This window comes from Chrysemys picta, chromosome 5 (assembly GCF_011386835.1).
Source record: "Chrysemys picta bellii isolate R12L10 chromosome 5, ASM1138683v2, whole genome shotgun sequence".
NCBI classification, from domain to species: domain Eukaryota; kingdom Metazoa; phylum Chordata; order Testudines; family Emydidae; genus Chrysemys; species Chrysemys picta.
The window spans coordinates 14,860,334-14,874,697 of record NC_088795.1 but is presented as its reverse complement, the minus strand read 5'-3'; the positions used below and the strand labels follow the sequence as shown (position 1 = coordinate 14,874,697).

The 14,364-nt window shown below is 46.4% G+C and overlaps 1 protein-coding gene across 9 annotated transcripts in view; it reads right to left on the bottom strand.

Annotated features, from left to right (window-relative positions):
* SHROOM3 (shroom family member 3) overlaps positions 1–14,364 on the bottom strand; it is a 259,403-nt gene that overhangs the window by 206,594 nt on the left and 38,445 nt on the right. The window contains exon 1 of one of the 9 annotated variants that reach the window (XM_065595987.1): positions 1,854–2,008. The exons of the other annotated variants lie outside the window; for them this stretch is intronic. The gene's annotated coding sequence lies outside the window, so the exon portion shown is untranslated. Of the gene's footprint in view, positions 1–1,853; positions 2,009–14,364 lie in introns of those variants that run through there. 9 annotated transcript variants of the gene reach the window in all.

The following is a 14,364-nucleotide window of genomic DNA, read 5'->3' as shown; positions in this document are numbered from 1 at the left end:
CTGTTTCCCCTCAATCTGCCAGTTTAGACTGTAAACTCTTTGGGAGATTGATTGTCTTACTAGGTACACTGAACAACCCAAGGGTGCTGCTGTCTCTGTTAGACTCTCTGACCACTACTGTAATATAAATAATAGTAACAAGTACAGCATCATACTACTGTGGGGTTAACGTTATAGGCTGGAAGTGAACGCTTACCCTATGGTGATTGCCCCCCTCGTTCTCCAGTGAGCTCTCTGTATTATGGGATTGCATGCATTGGGTAGACTGTTGAGCGGAATTAATACAGCTGAAGTTATTTGTGGAGCTTTCCCTATGCATTTCCTGCTTTCAAACAGCTGGTTGTTTGGGTTTTTTTATTTTATTCTACATTCAAATGAGGTTCTTATCTTTAATTGTGTTTTAACAGGTATTTTGTTTGGAAGTTGTAACTTGGAAGTTGTAATTTAATCATTGTAGCCACTGGTTACTAGCCTAGGATCCAGGTTCAAGTCGTGGCTCTGCCACAGACTGCCTGTGGAACCCAGGGCAAGTTACTTAGCCTCTCTATGCCTTGGTCCTTCACCTGTGAAACAGGTATAATAGCACTTTCCTACCTCGCAGGCGGGCTAGGAGGATAAATACACCAGAGATTGGGAGATGCTTAGATACTACGGTAATGCAGGTGTGTAAGGTAGAAGAAATGCATATGAGCGCCTTCAGGATTTTCCTACAGTTTGCAACTCATGTTAAAAAAAACCTTAACAGTATAATCTATTTTAGGCATATTCCACAGGGGTTCACACGGGAGTTCCAGCAGTTTAAATGTGGGAGGTGTATATTCAAAGGGTTTGGCTAATTTTCATGACATACACTAGTTTTTTTAACCTTACTAAAGGATCGACTCTGCCCTAGATTAACCAGCAAACTTGTGAAATCTTGGCTATTTGCTCTCTTGGGACATATATGCTTTGATGGATTCATGAGCAGGTCACATTTCAATGCAATTGTTCATTGAAATTTTGACCACAACATTTCTGCAATCTTTCCCCACCCCCTCACTCCCGTTAAAAAAACAGCTCTAGAGACTTATATTTAAATGCCAGCTAAGTTTTCCATCAACATTTCAATTATTTTTTTAAAAGGGGGTGAAAGGTCACAAGTTTTGGTGGAAGTTCTCCCCATCAGTGTTCAAAATGGGGATGAAAAGTTTTGGTGAAATTATAAAAAAAAAAAAAAAAAAAAAGTCAGCCAGCTTTATCTACACATTTCTCTCCTGTGCTCACAAGCGTCACCTGCTTGTGTGAATCTGATACATTATTATTTACTCAATGAGACAGGCAGCCATGATTCATGGGAGTTCAGACCTGCTGACACAGCAAAGGCATGAGACTTGCATGAGTTACAAGTGCTAAAAGTTTAACAAGGAGACTCAAACTCAGTGAGCCCTGAATATGAATAACAAATTATCATAGAATATCAGGGTTAGAAGAGACCTCAGGAGGTCATCTAGTCTAACCCCCTGCTCAAAGCAAGACCAATTCCCAGACAGATTTTTGCCCAATCCCTAAATGGCCCCCTCAAGGATTGAACTTACAACCTTGGGTTTAGCAGGCCAATACGCAAACCACTGAGCTATTCCTCCCCCCCCTTTACTATTATAAGGGCACAGCCTCATTGGTGGACTCAGCACTGCAGCAGACTTTGCCTCTCGCACCCTCCCCATACCACAATGGCCAGTCCCAGCTGATGTCTTCTCCCAGCTCCCTCTCTGGGTTTTCTGTGGGTCAGCCAGATCCTGTAACAGCTCACTCCCCTGCCTGGGGAACACGAACAAGTCCAAATAAAAGTCCAAAAAAGTCATGAAACTAATAACCTTTCAGCTCCTCTCCAGCATCACCAGAGTTCCCTTGTTGGCTTTACTTCAGGGCTTCTCCTGCAGGAGCATAACCTGCTCCAGTAGCATGCTTCCTCCACGGTTTCCTGTCTGTTAAACCCTATCCCAGAGACTTCTCTGCCCTCTCACCAGGTGAGCACCCTCAATGTACTTACAAGGCCTAGCTCTGCCTCCTCTGACCAGAAGTCAATTAGTTGATCACCCTCCCCCCAGCAGCAATGCATGACTAATTGGGGTTCTTTCCCTTGCCTTGCAGCTGAGGGGAATCAAGCCCCAGCATACTCCTGAAACCCTGAAATGAAGGACCTATGGAGGCTGTAAAGTAAAGTCTGTTACATGACAGAAGGAGCCCTGGAATGACAAACTTGACCTGCAGATGATGATGTCAGCTAGATGGCCAGTGTTCCTTGTAAATGGATGCCCCTGAAAAGAACTGCTCACTAAGAAATTTGAAAAAAATTAATTTGGGTTTGATCTGAAAAAATTAGTTATTTCCCTAGCTCTAAACACAATGCCATACATCTGATTTGTGTTAAAAGCATTCTAGAAATCAAGTGGTACCTTTTTGTGGTAAACCCTTGGACAGGAACCAGATCAGCTAAAGAAATCAGACTAGCTCCACTGACTTCAAGGGAGCTATGCCAATTTACACCAGCTGAGAATCTGGCCCATTGTTGCCCAGCTGTCTACATTCAGACAGTTTTCAGTCCATGGGCCAGATCCTCAGGCAGAGTAAACTGGCTCTTGAAGTCCTTTGAAATCAGAGGGACTACTGAATTACAGTATGCCATATATCCTAGCATAGGTGCTGGAACTAGGGGTGCAGCCGAGGATCTGGCCCTATAAGACTACAAGATCTCACCCCAATATCCTTTTAAGGGGCCATCTACAAAGGCAATTCTGATACACAGACAGGCCAGGAGCGGCTGCAGGTATTTGTTTTTTAATGTAAAGATCCTAGGTCAAGAGAAGACTCTTTCAGTGGTGAAGAATCACACAGAGATCCAAGTCTGTGATGTGATAGCAAATGTCACAGAACGTCTCCTGTATCCTTTGTGTCCACTTGCTGTAGAGGAAGAAGTATTTCAAGTCCAGCTAGACCCAGATGAGAAACTTACCAGTTGTTGTGTAAGTTATCCAGCAAACCTGCCTCTCCCTCCCCTCTGAAAGGCTGCACTCAGCACTCATGCTGGCTTTGCACTCCTGCCGCTCCTCACTGAGCATCACAAGATCTTCACCCACACCGTGCCCTTTGTCTGATCTGAATTCTGTTCCTCCCAGGTGGTATTTACACAACAGTTCTCACAAAGGTTCCAGGACAAAGAGGAAGTCCTATGGAACATCCTGTGTCTGGCAATTGCCTCCCAAGTCCCAGACTGATCACTGATTAGCTCCTTTCCTCATTAGCTCCTCTTCCAAAGTTTAAAGCCCTCAAGAGAGGCTTCACTCATCTGGCAATCCATTGTTACTGCTTGCGATGCCAGGCTGAATGCCGGGGTGCAGGAACAATGTGTATAGTGGGGGTGCTGGGAGCCATTGAACCAAACTGTAGACCCTGTCTATGATGGAAACCACTTCAAGCCAGGGGGTGCGGTAGCACCCCTAGTTCCAGCACCTATGCTAGGATATATGGTATACTAAGCAAGTGGTTAAGTGCCTTACTGAATCAGGGCCTGTGGCCTGGTCTACATGCTATTTTTGTACCTATTTAACTATTTTGCTTTGGAGCGTGATGTTTTATCAAAGCAGTTAAATTGATACAACCTCAAGTCTAGTGTGGATGCAGTTATACTGGTATAAAGGTGCCTAAAGCCGGTATTGTTTATTCCCCTAAATGTATGAGAATAAGGCTAGGTCCACACTGGGGGGGGGAATCGATTTAAGATACACAAATTCAGCTACGCGAATAGCGTAGCTGAATTCGACATATCCTATTCGACTTACCCCGCTGTGAGGATGGTGGCAAATCGACCGCCGCAGCTCCCCCATCGATGGCACTTACTCCTCGTGATGAGGTGGGAGTATGCGCGTCGATTCGGGGATCGATTTATCCGTCTAGAATAGACGCGATAAATCGATCCCTGAGAGATCAATTTCTACCCACCAATCCGGGCGGGTAGTGTAGACTAGCCCTAAGCCATACTGGTATAAGCATCTCTATGCTGGTAGAACTGCATCCACACTAGGGAAGGTTGTACTACATTAACTACAGCAGTCTACTTAAAGCCGTACAAATGTCGTGGGCAGACAAGGCCTTGGTTGACCCTCTCTTTTACCTTTAAGGCAGAGCTGTCCCTCACATTGACTGGGCCTGTTCAAATTTAGATTTACAGGGGGTTATTTTCTTGCAGACTCACTTTTTTCAGGCTAGGTGACTTGATGTGGCCTTTGATTTCCCTGCATACTTCCCCTCCCATAGCTACTCCCCTCTTTGAAAATTTCAGTCCATAGTATTGGCCACATGGCAGAGACAGGCCCATTAGACTCCGTCAAAGGACGGTGCCACTTAACACTCAAGTTTTCTCTTTCCCCATAAGCCAGCTTTATAAAAACAAATTAAAACAGATTTGCCGAGCACATCGCCACGCTCCATTTTAGCCACCTCCCCAGCTTCTTTCCTCAAAGGAACAAGACAAGGCAGAACATCAGCACTTCCGGTTTGCAAGGACCTTTTTGAGGGAACCTAACCAAGACCAAAAAAAAGCTGCTTTGAGCATGATCTTTCCCCAAACCTCTCCTGAATATTATGCCTTAGGTTATATACCTAGATCAGAACTGCCAGAACTCTTGGAACTCTTCTTCCACAAAAAAGCGACATTTATGTATCGAGTCAGTTTTGTACATTAGGGCTACATTCTTCATGCCAAGAAATATGGACAAAACCATTGGCCAGCGTCTCAACTGGTGCAAATTGAAGTAGCGCCAGTGAAGTCAATGCGGAGGTGCTGACTGACACCAGCTGAAGATCAAGTCCCTTAAGTTCGTTTAATGCTTAATTAATTTTTAATGATCTAGGCAGCTTTGCCGGTTTATTTTAATGTGCACTCTGTGTAACACAGGAGCTAAAACTAGGTCTCACGTGGCCACTCAACACCACCCATTGTTGTTTTAATTGGGAGGGGTTGTCATGTTCTATTTTTTGTGACCAGTTATGGATTTCACTTTGTCCATACAATTCTCTCCCCCTCCCTTGTTTTTCTGGGTGGGATGATCCTGCCGTGACAGCAGGCCTTGCCTTTCACAGTCTGTGAACCATCACACTCCAAAGTGACATTCCTTAGCCGCTCTGAACCCATAACCCCTCTCACCCTGACTCCCGCTGGCTAATTCGCTACTCAGAATGAGCATCTCCAGCTGCGAGAGAGGAGGAACTATGAACTTGCTGAAATAAATACATACCATCTTCCCACCAGCTCCTGTAGGGAAAGGCCATTCTGATAAAAAATACAACTCAGAACAAGACAAAAGGTGATGTAAATGCTGCATAATGAAGCAGCTTGTCTGAATTATTTGCTGCTTTTCTATTTTTTTTTAATTGCAAAAACGCCGGTGGCCCAGTTGCAGAGCCCGTGGTTGGAAATGAATTGAGTTTTGTGGCTGCTACACCTGGTTTACAAGAAGCTTTGTAATCTGATATCTCAGGGACAGTGCAATTCTAATGAGGGGTGTACAAACTGGTTGGGATGAAATACGAACTGACTCAAGCCGGCAGCCCAAGTTTACACCCAAACTGAACTGATTGTTTGGATTTTTTTATTTGAAATTTCAAATAAAGGTGGATCATTCCCACCCCATGCCCCGTTTTTTTACATTTTGCAGTTTCTGCATAGCAGGATTGGGCGCAGAAACTCTGAACCCAAAAGTAAAGCCGTCAACTGACACCAGACTCGTCCTTCGTCACCCCAACATTTAATGAGAAGGGGTAGAAACTTCCTCTGTGGCTTGCAATACATTTTGCCTTGTCTGCTTCTAGCTTGGAGGCCTTGTCAACACAGAAACTGGAACCAAAATAACTAAAGTGGTTGTTCGTCCACACACAGACTGGCCCTAAAGGTGTGAATTACCATCAACTTAGTTATTTTAATCCCAGTTTCGTAGATGAAGTCTTGCTAAGCTCCTCAGGGCAAAGAGATAAGTAACAACAGTGACAGTTTCCTGCAATTATTGTATTAAGTTTATGTATTATTGTGGGCCGCGATTGTATGTAACCTCTCTAGCGGGGAGATGGGACAGATAGTGCAACCCCATGCAGTATCTTTGGGATCCATTATTTTAAATGAATGGTTTATGGAGGATTGTGTTCTACTCCATGAGGTAGAATTCCATTCATAGCTTCTCTAGGAACTAAGAACAGTGGTGATTAAGGCAAAATTAAGGATATAACCCCCGCAGAGAGGTACCACCTCCTGGAGAGGCTCGCGTATACTAGTTCAATCTAGATTCTTTAGAAATCAAACAGACAAAGAAAGGACTTTTGGGTGAAGAGCTTGAGTTTAAACTTCTTTCTGATCCAGCAAATGGACAGGACCTTCTGCCCAACGGGGGTCCCCAAGGACTTGACCTACTATGGCTCCCGTAAAACTGATGCGTGACTTCTGTAGGCTCTTGGCGTGTGTTTAGGAATGTTTATGTATCTATTTATGTTTTCTCTGTAATGCTTTTATCTGAAGAATAAATGTGCTTGTTTAGAAGGAGCTGTGTGGTAACTTGTGACTGCGGGCAATACACTGGAGAGAAAGCAAAGTGCAGGTACTGGCCTATTTAGGCAGTCTGGCCTTGCTGGGGATATCACAGTGTAAAGCAGGGAACTGTTCAGCCGGGAAAATCCCAGGTCAGGAGGGAGACATGGCTCTCCACTCAAGAGAGGTGATGGGTGGGAGCCGGGAGCTTAGAGTGTGTGCCCTTGGTGGACAACGGAGGGGTAATACAGGTGCAGTTGCCCTGAAACTGTGTCACCAACTATCCCTATCTCCCCTTCAACCCCCGTATTAACAAGCTGAGCTCTTATAAGCATTGTGGCCAAAGTGAAACTTGAGGAGGGATTCGGTCAGGGGGAGAGGATAGTGGCCTTCTGGACCCATTCGGAGAGGTCGCTCCATGGAGAAGAAGGTGCAGAGATGATTACACAAGAATCTGATTGAAAGAAAGGTACTGGACTTTGGAGCACATGCACATGCCCCAGTCTATCTCTTGGGTCCTGTAAGTCTAGGAGCTATAGTAGCAGGTCACATGCCTTCTCTTAGTCATGTGCCCTACAGGAAATCATATAGTCAGCTGCAGGCCTCTTAGGCTGGGGAGGAGGCAAGTGAGGCCCTGGGTCAGAAATGGATCAGGGAGGGGCCCTCTCTGACTGTCAGGCACCCTGACAAGGGAGGCATGTGGTGAGGGAAGTTTGAGCCCTGGAAAAAGGGTTGGGACCAGACCTTGGGGGCAGGGAGACTGTTTGGGTTGCATTGCTTTGTTTGGAATCTTAGTCCATACAAAAAGAAAAAAGGAGACAAGAAAGAAAAGCCCCGAGTAAAGGATCTGGAGCTGCGTCATTGTTTGCAGAGTGATTTTGCCTTCCCTGGCTGGGAAGGATCAGCCCAGCAGCTTACACTGACCAACAGGGGGGTGAGGCTGTGAGGAGACCTGCGTTGGCCAGGAAAGCAAGGAGATGCAGCTTGAACTTGGTGTGGTGCGGTGCACGAAGGGGAGTCCGGAGAGAGGCTCAAATAGCAGGATGATGTGGACCAAGCGATGGGGAAAGGAAGATAGTCTTAGCAAATGTGTACTGTGTGCATGGCACAGGGGTCATGTAGGTGCTAGGGAGGCTGGAGAGAAGGAAGTTATAGTAATCAAGGCAGGAGAGGCTTAGGGAAGCCCCAGAGATGAGTAAAGTAGTATAAACCCATCTGATTTTTATGAGATTTCACGTCTGGTTTTGAAACCAAAGAGGCTTTGGATAAGCTCAAAGAAGCATCCTGGGGTAAACTCATCCTCATACAAGCTGGTGCATTTCCTCTGAACTTAAATGCATAACTTTGCTAGACACCAAGATTCATGGCCTCAATAAAGACACTGGATTTATGGCTCATTACAACAATCTGTAACCCACTAACCCTCCTTTGCCCTAGGACTGTAGACGTATCACCTGCCCACTTCCTCTTGAATGGTCTCTTGCAATGTGTATTAACTTCTTATCTGTTCCACCCCTGTGCTTGGCTGTGACACTCTGGTTACTTTTCCCAGACCTGAAGAAGAGCTCCGTGTAAGCTGGAAAGCTCGTCTCTCTCACCAACAGAAGTAGGTCCAACAAAAGATATTATCTCACCCACCTTGTCTCGCCACCTCCTCTGAAGGCACTGGAGTGGACCCACTGGCAGCAAGTGTGAATTTTGCTTGCCCACTTCAAAATGCTGAGCAGCCGCTTTGAAGCTCACTCATCAGCCATTCTAATGCTGTTTGCTAAGCAGTGATCAACAGGAACCCGACCAAGGCAAACGAGAAATACCATGAACACAGATTGAGGGCCAGATTCCGGTATCTTCACTCATGTTGAAAAGTGCCTTACCTTGTCTGTCTTCAGTGAGACTACTAATGGAGTAAGGTGATACTCAATGTGCGTAAGAGTATCCGAATCTGGCCCGGAGTTGTAATGCCCCTCCACAAAACAGTTACAGAGTTCTGGGGTCCCCTAGATGCTCCCCTAAGTAGGATTTCTTTTAGTCAAATAAACAATCCCAAGGGAAGCCAGGAAAAGGAAAATATGATTGGTAAAAACATAAGCCTATAATTTCAAAAGTGACTAGAAATATTGGATGACTCCGTTTTTGGATACCCAACTTGAGATACTTTGTAGGGATCTGAGCCTCGGAAAGTGCTGAGGAGCGCCTGCCCTCTGAAAATCAAGCCCCTTGAAGGCACCCAATCACTTGTCACTTCTAAAAACTGAAGCCCTAAACCAATTGATGCATTGTAATGATCCTCTGCACACAGCAGCTGGGCCATGGGCTGTACGTGCGTTATCCTCTGCACACAGCAGCTGGGCCGTGGGCTGTACGTGCGTTATCCTCTGCACACAGCAGCAGGGCCGTGGGCTGTAGGTGCGTTATCCTCTGCACACAGCAGCAGGGCCGTGGGCTGTAGGTGCGTTATCCTCTGCACACAGCAGCAGGGCCGTGGGCTGTACGTGCGTTATCCTCTGCACACAGCAGCTGGGCCGTGGGCTGTATGTGCGTTATCCTCTGCACACAGCAGCAGGGCCGTGGGCTGTATGTGCGTTATCCTCTGCACACAGCAGCAGGGCCGTGGGCTGTATGTGCGTTATCCTCTGCACACAGCAGCTGGGCCGTGGGCTGTATGTGCGTTATCCTCTGCACACAGCAGCAGGGCCGTGGGCTGTATGTGCGTTATCCTCTGCACACAGCAGCTGGGCCGTGGGCTGTATGTGCGTTATCCTCTACACACAGCAGCAGGGCCGTGGGCTGTATGTGCGTTATCCTCTGCACACAGCAGCAGGGCCGTGGGCTGTATGTGCGTTATCCTCTACACACAGCAGCAGGGCCGTGGGCTGTATGTGCGTTATCCTCTACACACAGCAGCAGGGCCGTGGGCTGTATGTGCGTTATCCTCTACACACAGCAGCAGGGCCGTGGGCTGTATGTGCGTTATCCTCTGCACACAGCAGCAGGGCTGTGGGCTGTATGTGCGTTATCCTCTGCACACAGCAGCAGGGCTGTGGGCTGTATGTGCGTTATCCTCTGCACACAGCAGCAGGGCTGTGGGCTGTATGTGCGTTATCCTCTGCACACAGCAGCAGGGCTGTGGGCTGTATGTGCGTTATCCTCTGCACACAGCAGCAGGGCTGTGGGCTGTATGTGCGTTATCCTCTGCACACAGCAGCAGGGCTGTGGGCTGTATGTGCGTTATCCTCTACACACAGCAGCAGGGCCGTGGGCTGTATGTGCGTTATCCTCTGCACACAGCAGCTGGGCTGTGCATGGTAGGTGTGCACGTGCTGTGATGAACTGGTGAATGGCATGGTTTGCTTTTCCTTAGCCTGTGGTGTTTCCATGAGGGAGCACTGCAAGCTCTAGCAATGCTGCACAAAACTGGAAGCCAGGAGCAAGTTGCTGGGCCAATTCCAGTTCACCTTACTCATGGAAAGATCCTTCCCAGGCCATGGGGTGGTTTGTGTGAATAAGGTCCAAGATGTCAACATTTGACAATGTTTGCCAACCCAGGGACAATTTTCCAAAGCAGGCAAGGGTCCAAGACCTGTTAGCCCCTTCCAGTCCTCCCTCAGCCATGCCTAATTCCCCCCCCCATCCCCTTTTGCTGCCAAGCCATGGCTCAGGCAGTCCCCTCTCCTGCTCCCGTCCTCTGCAGCAGCTGACTCCAGCGCCACCTACCCGCTGTGAACAGCTGAAAGGCAAGTGCAGGGGGAGCAGGCTGCTCAGAGAGGAATAGCAGCCAAGGGACAGTAAAGAGGACCCCGAAACAGCTACTGGGAGAGGAGCAACTCAGAAGAAGGAAGCTGCTGTCAGCTATCACAGCACAGCCCTCGGATATTGGCCAGCTCCCCAGCACTGTCCTCATATGACCTCTGCGTCTCAGTTTCCCTGTGAAAATTAGCGCTTAATTCTGCTGCAGTTACACCAGTACGAATAAGAGGGAAACTTCAGTGATTTCAATGGGATGTATTGTGGGGTAACAGAGAGCAGAAGCTCGACAGTCAGACAGTCCCGTGGACATATACTATGCACTCAGATTTTTAAAGAGCTACTTGTGCAACAGGGACCATTGGTAAGAAATTCTTGAAAGACTGAAGAAAAAAAAGAGTATTAAGGATGGAGAATGGTTGGTTACACTGTGCATAAGACTTTCATTCAGCAAGACCAGGTGTCTCATGTGCAATGAAGGTGACAAGGTTAGCATGAGAGTTAACGTACACAGGGTTGTTATGTGACTATTTCGCTTAGCCACAGAACCAAGATCCTCTCATTCCCGGGCTGGAAAGTCCCAGTGCACTCAATGTAATACGTTTTCCAGTTTAGTCTGTTTATGGCTGTGCACCAGACACTGCTGGAGCCTCTATGCACTATGGTAATACTGTACAAATAATAATAAATAAAAAAAACGAGCAATTGCACCACTGGAATGTGCTCACAAGAAAGATGTTCACACACACCTTAATTGGAAAGTGCATCAGTTACAATTCTTAGCAGTAAAGGTATAGGTCTCTTTCCCTGAGTGTTTTCCTTTACGAACTAATTATTTAAATTCTGCCCATCCGAATCCTTCAGCTGGTGATTACAGGCCATCAGACAGGAGGCTGCTCCGGTGACGCAATACATGTGGGCTCATGGATGATGATTTGTGTTACAGGGGTGACACAGCCAAAGCATACCAGGAAATCTGGCCCATTATTATTTTGTGTTCCAGTAGAACCTAGAGGCCCTAATCAAGACCAGCGCCCCATTGTGCTAGGCATTCTACATACCCGTAGTTAAAAGATAGTCCCTGCCCTGAAGACTGTCAAAAGAAGGAGGGGAACAGAATCATAAAGTCGTAGAGTTTAAGCCAGAAGGGACCCCCAGATTATTCAGTCTGACCTCGTGTATATCACAGGCCACCAGCACCACCCAGCACCCACACACTAAACCCAACAACCAACAGTAGGACAAAATAAAGGGGACTAGCCTGTTATGTGCCACAGGCTGAGAACAGGAGGGACCAAGGTACACCAGTGTTCAAGGCTCCTGGCAGGGAAATGATTATGTGAGATACACTCAGATAATCCTGGCAAGTGACCTGCACCCACACGCTGAAGAGAAAGGCAAAAAAAACCCAAACCCCAAGGTCACTTCCAATCTGACGTGGGGGAAAATTCCTTCCCAACCCCCCACATATGACAATCAGTTAGACCCTAAACATGGGAGCAAGAACCAGGCAGCCAAGCACCTGAGAGTGAGAATACTTGGTGTTAACTCAGAGCACTTATGTCCCATCTCCAGCTCTGGACATCCCTGATGTTTCAGTGGAAGGAGATAAAAAACAGCTGCCTGAATACATGGGGGAGAGGGGAGGGGAAATCCCTTCCTGACCCCTGCAGGTGGACAGCTGAAATCCTAAAGTGTGAGCTTTTAGGAACCTAAGACATAAACCAGAAGTGAGCTCCAGGCCGTTGAGCCCTGCCTCCTACCATTAGAAGCAGCCCTGTCAATTGCACTCAAAAATGTGGCCAACTCTCTTTTTTAAATTAATTAAGATGTTTGCCCCCCACAATTCCTATTGGGAGGCTGTTCCAGAACCTCGTGCCTATGATGGTCAGAAACCTTCTTCTAATTTCCAGCCTGAATTTGTTCATGGCCAGTTTATATCCATTTGTTCTTGTGCCAACATTGTCTTTAGCTTACATAGCTCTTCACCCTCCCTGGTATTTTTCCTCCACCCCCAATGTATTTAGAGAGCGCAATCATATCCCTTCTCAGCCTCTTTTTTGCTAGACTAAAGATGCCAGGCTCTTCTGGTCTTCTCTCATAAGATAAGCCCTCCATTCACCTGATCGCCTTAGCAGCTCTTCTCTGCACTTATTTCAGATCGAATTAATCTTTCTTGAATATGGGTAACCAGGACGGTACACGGTATTCCAAATGAGGTCTTACCAGTGCCTTGTACAATGGCATTAATACTTCTCTGTCTCTACTGGAAATGTCTCACCTAATACATCCTGGGATCACATTTGCTTTTTTCACGGCCACATCACATTGGTGGCTCATAGTCATTCTGTGATCAACCCACGCACCCAGGTCCCTCTCCTCGTCTGTTGTTTCCAATTGATAAGCCTCCAGGTTTATAGCATAAATTCTTAGTATTAGACTCTAAATGCATGATCTGGCATTTTGTACTACACCTCTACCCCAATATAACGCAACCCGATATAACACAAATTCGATATAACGCGGTAAAGCCGTGCTCCGGGGGGGCGGGGCTGCGCACTCCGGCGGATCAAAGCAAGTTCTATATAACGTGGTTTCACCTATAATGTGATAAGATTTTTTGGCTCCCGAGTACAGCGTTATACCGGGGTAGAGGTGTATTGAATTTCATCCCATTTCTGTCACTTCAGTCTTCAAGGTCATCCAGATCTTCCTGTATAATATTGTGATCCTCCTCTGTTTTGACCATAGCACCCAACTTTGTATCATCAGCAAATTTCATCAGCAGACTACTACTTTTTGTGCCAAGGTCATTAATAAAAATATTGAATAAGATTGATCCCAAGAATGATCCTTGAGGAATCCATTAGTAACCTCCCTCCAACCTAATAATTCACCTTTCAGCACAACCTGTTGCCTTCTCCACTTTAGCCAGTTCCTTATCCGCTTTACAATGCTTGTACTGATCCCCATCTTCCCTAAATGAACCAATAATTTCCCATGGGGTACTGTGCACAAATGCTTTATTGAAGTCCAAGTATATTAGATGTACTGCACTTCCCTCAGGTAAAAAATCAGAGTGACCTTCCCAAGGTCAAATAGGTGAGTGGCAGGACTCTCAGACCAGTGCTCTATCCACTAGACCCCACTGCCTCTTATACAGGAGCTATGCCATATAAAACCAGTGTGAGAGAAGAATCAGGCCTATACTCTGATTCTAGTTTTATTACTTGTCCCTAATCTTCCTTCGACTCTGATACAGGTTTGGTTTGTTTTTTTAATATTGATCAAGGTGTGAAAAAGCTTTAAATGAACAATGAGTTTCAGTAACTCTGGCCATTTCCCGAAAGCCTTTGGGGTGAGAAAGTCAAGTGTTACCGTACGAGCTCAAGTGACTCCTTGTCATTTCCTTAATATTTCTTCTCTTGGTGTTTAGCAGTTTGCCTTCTACTGAGCTAATGTTTGTTTTACCAGTCACAGGTTAGTGTGGTAAACTGATATCAGAACAGTGGCGTGGGAACTAGATTTCAGTGCATTCATCTTCTGTATTTAATACTTTATTCAGGCAGACAGCACAGAAAAGCATCGATGTGATAGCATTTTTCTAAAATAAGGGTAGCCTCCTGCTGCTAGTACAGTCTGACATCCACAAAAGCGGGGACTGCTGAATTCCCAGAGGTATTTCATATGGATGGACAGTTTCTAGTTCAGTGGTAAAAGGTGAGGGTTACAGAGCAATTAAGCAGACAGGGCCAGATCCTCTGCTGGTGTCAATTAGCATAGCCCCAATGCAGTCAATGGAGTGATGCTAATTTACACCAGGATCTGCCCAAGGTGTTCACCTCGCCACCTGTGGCATTTAAAGACTATTTGTGCCTGGTGTGTTTGATTTCTAGCCACACTACATTCAGATTCAAAGTTACACAATGAGCAGGAAACATGGTATTTGGAGACTTATTTAAGTATCTCTTACCACTCCTGGTCCCCATTCTCTCTCTGCTCCCCAAGCCTCCAGTTCCTTGCCATTGTCCTTCCTTGACAATGCCGAGTGTCTCTCAGCAGCCACT